Here is a 9,227-nt window from a genome sequence, read left to right as displayed (position 1 = left end):
TATATAGGAAGCACTTAAAATTTTAGTTCAAAGAATATATAAGTAAACCGTTTGATGACACCACAAGAAATATGAAGGTCAGCAAAAGGAAATTTAGTAAAGGAGGTAAGGTAGGACCCATGGTTCTATAAGCCTTGTACCTGGGACACAAGGATCCTGGGAATCCTGGGAACTGCAGCTTGCCCAGCAAGGTGACATTGAGATAACTAGGTATCAGCCTACCTGAAAGCTTGTAGAGAGCAGGAATGTTGGATCAGAGGCTAAATCTCAACTGCAGTAATGGAACCAGTATAACCAATCCAACTAGCCAAAGAGATTGCTCCTCCACGTTCAAAAGATCAAGTGGTAGATCAATCTAGCTCCACAGTAGTCCCAGGAAGATCCAGTGAACACTACAGGAATCTTTAGGATCTGGTCTTTTCTCACCTGCCATGAGATCACATAAGCTAGATCATTTCCTAATACATACCAATACTCTAATAAAGAAGAAATGGAGGGGGAAGAGGTCTGGAACACTAACCCTCTAACGTAGGCAAACCAGTTACGTACAGTTTCTTTAAGTTCAGGAGTCAAAGTCAAATGGTAAAATTAGGCTACTTTTAATTTTGTGACTTTTTCTTATATTTGAATGTACTGATCATATATAAACAGAAAAGTTTAAAATTAATGTGATTTTGTAATAAATAATTACATGAATTATCTGTACTATATTGTCTTTAATATGCATAACTAGATGATCCATGTTAGTACATCATCAAAATCATACCACATTCTTCAGAACTTTCCTAAAAATGTGATAGTACATGTGGTATTTCTTCTATATCATATATTGGCTAATTGACCCTATAACATGAATGACCACTTCATATAAATTAAAATCTTTAAAAAGAGTCTATTTAAGAACCTCTGTTCATCTCAGTATGGAATCAATTCAAAAGCTCTCGAGTTACAATTATAGGCCCTCGGAAAAATGAATCTTATTTGGAACTAAAGCTCTATTCTACAGACATCTGGGTCTTCTCTTTGAGGGGGAGCATTAAGCCCACTTATTATTTATATGAAAGATCTATTCCCAGAAGGAGAAAAGGCACTTCTCCAAACTTTAAAGCAAGTTCTTGAGTTTTAACAACCATAAGCAGTTTAATAAATTCAAGTGTTTAACCAATAAAGTTCAGTTTTACATTTCTCGTAAAGTACCATTTTGTTATAATTCAGAATTTTTAATATCTTATGTTATAAATAATATTTATCAAGCTCTTGCCTGTCCTTGCTTCCGCTGATGGAAGATAGTTCAATTTGGGGAAGTAATGTTCTGTGCAACAAGAGCCAGGTCAGGAATGCACCTGAGATCTACAATATATATGACTCCACACCCATTTATTTAACATAATGCTAATTCTACAGTAGAGTCTAGAGATATATTTTTAAAAAGAACAGGAACACAATTCTGAACCTCATGAAGATGATGTCCTAGATAGACATATATGATTTTGAAAATATCTATTTACTTACTTACTTACTTACTTACTTACTTATTTATACAGCTTGTGAGCAAGGAGGGGCAGAATGAGAAGGAGAGAGAACTCAAGCTGGCTCCATGCTCAGTGCAGAGCCCAACATGGGGCTTGAAGTCATGACCCTGAGATCATGACCTGAGCCAAAATCAAGAGTTGAACACTTACCCGACTGAGCCAGACAGGTGCCCCCAGATATATAAATGTTTTTAAGTATAGAGTATTCTGCCTACACTGATGGCATATTATGTAATGTGTACCAACCTTTTCACTAAGAATGATGAGAAATACTGGAAAATGTGTTTTTAAAATGTCTTCAAAGACATAGAAATGATGCAGCATGATAAGAACATAAAGAATGAAGTAAGAGAAGAAAACACAAGTAGTTGAGCTTAGCATTGGGACATCTTTTCTCCAAGGACATCTGCCATTTCCTGAATAGAGGAGAAGATGAGATACCAAGCAGTGATGGTAGCAGGCTCCAGGACCTAGCGGGTACAGATGGAAACCAAAGAAGTAAATCCTTTGTGTAGACCATAAAGCATTGTATCCTAAAACAGAGGTAAGCAAGTATTTTCTGTAAAGAGCTAGCCATACAGATAATATGGCTTTGTGGGTGGTACAATCTGTAGCAACTATTTAGTCCTACTTTTGTAGCAGAAATGCAATCACTGACAATATAAATAGATGGATATCAATGTATTTCATAAAACCTTATTTATAAAATGCACCAGGTCATATTTGACCCCATAGTCTGTAATTAGCCAACCCCTGCCCTAAAGAAAGCATGAGCCAGGAATATACTAGACTTAAAAGGAAATGAAGCTTAACCTCAAATCATATTATTCCTTATTACGTTAAGGTATAAGAATGCATTTCTAGCATCCATGGCTACCTTTTAAAGTCAGATGTAAGTCATGTCAAATGGGAAGATAGTAAGACCCTAAAAATTGTTACTTTCTGCAAATTATCTCTAAAGCTTTTTCATACATCTCACAATCAATTAAAACAAAGTCCCACAAGAAAATAAGATAAATAATAAACAAATAAATGCATTACACAAAAATCTGTTTTTTTCTTTTTTTTTTTTTAGAACTTGATGAACTCAACCTACAATTTATGTGAAAATCTAAAAAAACAAAAAAGAGAAATGCTCCTGAAGAAGAAGTCTAAGGTATACCAGATTCTCTACTAAATATCCTTTTGAAAATACAGTATTTAAGTAAGTGTCCTAGGGACACCTGGGTGACTCAGTGGTTGAGCATCTGCCTTCAGCTCAGGGTGTGATCCTGGAGTTCCAGGAGCAAGTTCCTCATTAGGCTCCCTGCAGGGAGCCTGCTTCTCCCTCTGCCTTGTCTCTTCCTCTCTCTCTCTGTGTCTCTCATGAATAAATAAATAAAATCTTTTTTATAAAGGGTACCCTATTGAAGCAATGTTAGATAAATTGGCCAACCAGAAAGAATAAAAAGCCCAGAAACAGATCCATATGTATGGAAACATGACTTATGACTGGACTGACACTGGAGTGTATATGAAGATATCAAAATTGAATATTAGATGAATTATAGTACTAAATGTAAATGCAAAGAAGGAACCCCCTCAAACATCATGTGTGAGAATATCATGATGTGGAGGAGGGAAATATTTTTTTTAAAGACATAACTGTAGTTAATAATGCTGTGTCGTGCATTTGAAAGTTGATAAGAGAGTAGAGCTCATCACAAGAAAAAATTGTAATTATTTGTTATGACGGACGTTAACTTATTGTAGTGATAATTTGCAATATATACAAATACCAAATCATTATGCTATATACCTAACCAATATAATGTTTTATTTTTTATATTTCATCAAATTTCCTAAAAAATAGAAAATTAGATAAGTGTTTTTACATCAGTGAGGAAGGGCTACTTACAAAACTGATAAATTATGCAAAAATAACATTAAGTGCAAAAATAAACACAAAATAAAATAAACTATAGGAACATCCAGATGGCTCAGTGGTTGAGCACCTGCCTTTGGCCCAGGGAATGATCCTGAAGTCCTGGGATCTAGTTCCACATTGGGCTCCCTGCATGGAGCCTGCTTCTCCCTCTGCCTGTGTCTCTGCCTCTCTATGTGTCTCTCATTAATAAATAAATAAATAAAATCTTTTTACAAATAAAGTAAAATAAACTGTAAACAGAAAAGTTCAAAACAATCATATCTACACTATGGTATAAAAAGATGATAAGTGGGTAACTGAAGCCACAGGGGTGGGGGTGGGGGGGGCGCAGCAGGGGGCACTTAACAATTAAGGTCAACACGTTGGGTGGACCCTCCTCCACGTCCTTTGATGTTCTCTTTTTTGAGGCAGGTAATTGCAGGAGTCTCTCCTTTTTGATAATCTTCTTTTTTTTTTCTTTTTGACTAAGCTCCACACCTAGTGTGGAGCCCAAAGTGGGGCTCAAACTTATGACTATGAGATCAAGACCTGACCTGAGATCAAGAGTCCCACCCTTAGCCTACTGAGCCATGCAGGCAACTCCCCTTTTTGATAATCTCTTTAACTGTACATTACATTTTATTTCTTTTTGTTATGTGTGTGACAATGCAATAAAAGTTTAAATTTAATTATATGCATCATCCAATGATTCAGCAAGTACAGTGATAAATCTATGTAGGTGACAAAGATGGTGCCAAAACACTTGACTCTAAAGAGACATTTACCTAATCCAAAGGGCAGAGAAGGCTGAATCCCTAAAGATTAACAAGATTAGAAGTTGAGTAGAATGAGAGGGCAAGGGAATAATATGGAGACATGGTAATAAGAAGGCTAACAAGTTGAGGCATAATAAGGAACAGAGAGGCTTCTACCAAGTGCTTGGGAAAGTCAGGGGCCAGATCATGCACAGTATTGCAGACAGTGGTCAAAATATTTTAGAAATCATATTCTAAGTTGAAAATCAGTGAAAGTTTTTACACAGGAAAACAGGATCAGATTTGCATATTAAAAGACGACCAGCTGCTGTGTGTGGCACATTACAGTAAGGTAAGAAGGTGAGTGAAAGATCTACAGAGGTTATCCTGTCCATCCATGATAGTGACAATCACTTTTGCTACTGTGATGGCTGTGAATTTGGCAAGTATTAAGATCTCTGAAATTAAGATATATTTTAAAATTTAACACGTGCTGTAGTTTAGTTAGCAGGGTTCTTTCTTTTTAATTTTAATCTCTCATGATGGTGCATATGATACTTGTGCTTCTTCTACATGAGGACATCTTAGATTTAATGAAAATAACATTCCAGAGATCATCGACCATAACTTCAGATTAGATTGGATAGGAAGGATGATGGCCAGCCAGTTATCACAGACTCACCGGAGCCACGGATAATTGTGCCAATGGGGTGGCATTTTTGAGGTGGGAAAATTGAGGACAAAGATAAAATTGAAAGTCAATTGGGGATCACAAGTTCAATTTTGGTTGTGCTAAGTTTGGGATGCCAGTGCTTCACAAGAGGATGATACAACAGAATCCACTGAAACCCAGTAGAATTCAAGAGAATAATCCAGTTTGTTATCTAAAAAAATTTAACTCTCCAGGCAACAAAGAAGGTCTATCTGAGGTAATGATCTAGTTACACATTTGATATTTTGTTGAGGAATTTTATCAACCTGAAAGCTGAAACATGGGTTTATAAATCAATATTTCAATATACACTAATACATTTCATGGCATGGTATGCAATCATTCTGTGTGCTCAAAAGCTCCATTTTGACATTTACTGATTGAATCCATATTAGTATGGTGGTTATCCTATAATAGTTTTTTATTATTTATAGATTTCTAAATTATATTAATTCTAATTGTATACTCAATCCTCTTTCGGACTTTCTTTTCTGTCCAATGATATTGTTTCCTGTCAATAACAAAAATGTTGATGTTTTGGAGTTTTTTAATTTTTTTTAATTTATTTTTAATTTATTTTTTTATGATAGTCACACAGAGAGAGAGAGAGAGGCAGAGACATAGGCAGAGGGAGAAGCAGGCTCCATGCACCCGGAGCCCGACATGGGATTCAATCCCGGGTCTCCAGGATCATGCCCTGGGCCAAAGGCAGGCACTAAACCGCTGCGCCACCCAGGGATCCCTATTTTGGAGTTGTTTTTTTTTTTTTTTTTTTTTTTTTTTGGAGTTTTTAAAGTACTTTCTTGCACTTCTTTTTTTAAAGATTTTATTTTTATGTAAGCTCTACATTCAACATGGGGCTTGAACTCATAACCCTGAGACCCAGAGTTGCATAATTTACCAACTGAGCCAGGTAGCCCCTTTCTTACACTTTTATACTGGCTAATATTGTTATAATTTTCTTATAATTATAATTGTTATGATTTTCTTCCCATGTCTAATTTTTTTTTTTTTTTTAGATTTTATTTATCTATTAGAGAGAGAGAGCACAATCAGGAGGAGCTGCAGAGTGTGAAGGAAAAGCAGACTCCTCACTGAGCAGGGAGCCCCCTCAGGGCTTGATCCCAGGACCCCAGGATTATGACCTGAGCTGAAGGCAGATGCTTAACTGACTGAGCCACCCAGGCGCCCTTCCCATGTCTACTTAAAAAAAAAAATTTGTTTTATTTAAAAAATTTTTCCAGATTTATTGAGATATGATGGAAAATTAAAAATTATATATATATAATGTGATTTTTAAAAAGATGTGCAATGTAATGGTCTAGCATACATATACATCATAAATTAGAAGATCCATCACCTCACACACATACCATTTCTTTGTATGTGGTGAAACTACTTAAGATTGACTCAGCAAATTTCAAGTATGTGATATAGTATTATTAACTATAATCACCATTTTGTATATTAGCCCCCCAGAACCTATTCATCTTAATGAATGAAAGTCTATACTCTGACCATGGTCTTCCCATTTCCCCCCCCACCCCCACCTCAGCCCCTGGCAACTACCACTACTTTGAAAAGTCTTAATTGTATTAATCTTTTTATCATTCGGCATAAATATATGCTTTCTTCATAGAGTCTTACACGTTTCTTGTTGATTATTTTCTAGAAAATTTGAAATCGTTCTTGCTATCAAGATCAGACATTTTTATTTTTGTCTTTTAAATGTATTTCTATAGGAATGTAGCTATTTATCAAATATGAATTAAAGAGGAAATTACTGAAATTTGATAAGATTTTAATAACTGTATAGAACAAATCTAAAAGGGCCTGTATGATTTTCTTTGTTTATAAAATCATTTATAAAAACCTGTTTCTGTTCTTAAAATTGTGATGAATTTACCTGTAATGTTTCTGGCTTGAATTCTGGAACTACTTATTAGAGGTTATTCCTCGAAAACTTCTCGAATTTGTGTCAGATTCTGAAATTTGATTCTTCTGAAATTCTTGAATAAGTTTTAATTATAACATCTTTCTCTAAAGTAGTGAAGCCTGGGATGCCTGTGTGACTCAGAGGTTGAGCATCTGCCTTTGGCTCAGGGTGTGATCTCAGATTCCCAGGATCGAGTCCCACATCGGGCTCCTTGCATGGAGCCTGCTTCTCTTCCCTCTGCCTGTGTGTCTCTGCCTCTCTTTCTGTGTCTCTTATGAATAAATAAATAAATAATCTTAAAAAATAAAAAATAAAGCGGTGAAGCCCATACTTTGTTCTGTAGTCAGCTAGAGAGGTGGATGCAAAATCATCACCTGAAAAACTCATAAAAAGTGCAGATTATCTGGGGCTCCTGGGTGACTCAGTCAGGGTTAAGCACCAGATTCTTGATTTCAGTTCAGATCATGATCTCAAGGTCGTGAGATACTTTGAGGGGCTCCAGGAAGATAAGCCAGGGAGCATGTTGTAAAGGGTAACTATAACTCACCCACCTATAGTCACTGCAGAAGAGTACCATAATGGGAAATAATCTCTACTCTTTGGAAATATTTGGGAAAGCTTCTTAGATATCTTAACATATCTTAACACTATATACACACATACATATATACAATATAACACAGAGACATATAAACATTAAATACATACCTATGCTCATGTAGATACACTTGGATCATAAAGTCATCTGGTCCAACAGACAGTTTTCTCTTTTCCACCATGAACCTAGCAACTTTTTATTTAGAACCTGATTTTAACTGGAAAAAAATTATTTTTATTCAGGAAATCAACAAGAAAATTCTAGAATAGTAAGCATTAGAAAGCCAACAACTTCAGGAAAACAAATCCAAACCGCCTGGTATGTGTAATTTTGCCTTAGAATTCTAATTTCCAAAAATAAAAAATAAATAAATAAATAAATAAATAAATAAATAAATAAATAAATAAACAAAACAAAACAAAAGAATCCTAATTTCCTCAGGCTTTTTTAAGAAATTGCATTATCTCCTTTAATCAATGGTTTTAACTTAGGAAAATCAATACTAATTTAACCAATTAAAGTCAAATTAGTTTACCTCAGTAGCTGGTATACATTAGTGGTTTATGTTTGGGTGACCAAGTTTTCCATAGGTCATTTAAATACTCTACTTTAGAAGACTAAAATATTTAAAAAGCATTTTGAGAAACAAAATGTAAAACATTATATATATAACTTGTGTTTAATTTTCCTTAAAGAGTAAAGTATAATTTGGTTTTAGAGCTTAGAAAAATACTCCCAAGACGTTTCCAGGTTTCTGGTTTGTTTTTTACTGTGTCTCCCTGTCAGTTTTAATATAATCATTTTTAGCTGTCTTCGCCCTGTTGGATTTTCTTCCCATGTCAGCTGACCCTAGCTTGAGTCTTTTAAGAACAAAAGCCTCAGAGAGTTCTGTGAATTGCATTTAGGTCAGAAATTAGGATTTCACTGTGGAAAGTATTTACATTTTTGTTTGAGCTAGACCTTATGGGAAACTTTTAGTCAAGAAGTTAGCAGGGTAGCAACTCAAATTTGAGCTCTGTAAACTCAATGTTTTAGTTCTGACAGTAGCCAACTTTTGTCCACAAGGATTTACATTTTAAAGTAAGGAATTCTAAATGACACAGAACAAAAAATGATATAAAGATAAATTCAATTTTTAAATTTCACTAGCATAACTGTTCTATTCTCCACTTTTTTGCTGGGTCAAAACACCAAGATACTACTGGCTGTTATTTATCAATTAGTTACAGCTTGGGACTGAGGAAGCCAAGGTTAAAGTTTTTTTGGGGATCCAGTTATTTTTCTACTTTACTATAGTTTCCAATCCCAGCTCCCCACAGAGAAAATAGAATATTTAGTCATAAGGGACAGAGTGTTGGTGAATTTTCTCAAATATATTCTCTCTCCATCTATAAAAAAAAATGTAATCTTTCATGACTTAAAAGCTGGGAGTATCATTTTTATTGAGAAGCACCACACTACAATGGAAGGGATCATTATTTCAGAGTCTAAAAACATTTGTTTGAGTGCTAATGCCAACCTTAAACTAGCTGAGTTCCCTAAGATATATGCAATTTGAGCCTATCTTTAATCATGTGAAAAAAAATGAGTGTTAGTCATGGTTCTTCAGAGAAATAGAAATAGAAATATGTATTTATAAATAGAAAAATATAGATATATAGACATAGCCATAGATATACAAAGAGATTTATTGTAAGTAATTACTTCATGTGATTAGGGAGACTAAAAAGTCCTGTGATCTACCACCTGCTAGCTGGAGACCCAGGAAAACTGGTAGTGTATTTCTAG

General features: G+C 34.9%; 1 long non-coding RNA gene across 1 annotated transcript; it reads left to right on the top strand.

Moving 5' to 3' along the window:
• Positions 1 to 1,663: 1,663 nt before the first annotated feature.
• LOC119871603 lies at positions 1,664 to 7,082 on the top strand. Its single transcript, XR_005357511.1, has 3 exons — positions 1,664 to 2,076; positions 2,608 to 2,688; positions 6,952 to 7,082. It is a non-coding gene; the product is annotated as an uncharacterized LOC119871603 (long non-coding RNA).
• The last annotated feature ends 2,145 nt before the right edge of the window (positions 7,083 to 9,227 follow it).

This window comes from Canis lupus, chromosome 4 (genome assembly GCF_011100685.1).
Source record: "Canis lupus familiaris isolate Mischka breed German Shepherd chromosome 4, alternate assembly UU_Cfam_GSD_1.0, whole genome shotgun sequence".
Classification (NCBI taxonomy): Eukaryota; Metazoa; Chordata; class Mammalia; order Carnivora; family Canidae; genus Canis; species Canis lupus.
This window is presented reverse-complemented; position numbering and strand designations above follow the sequence as displayed.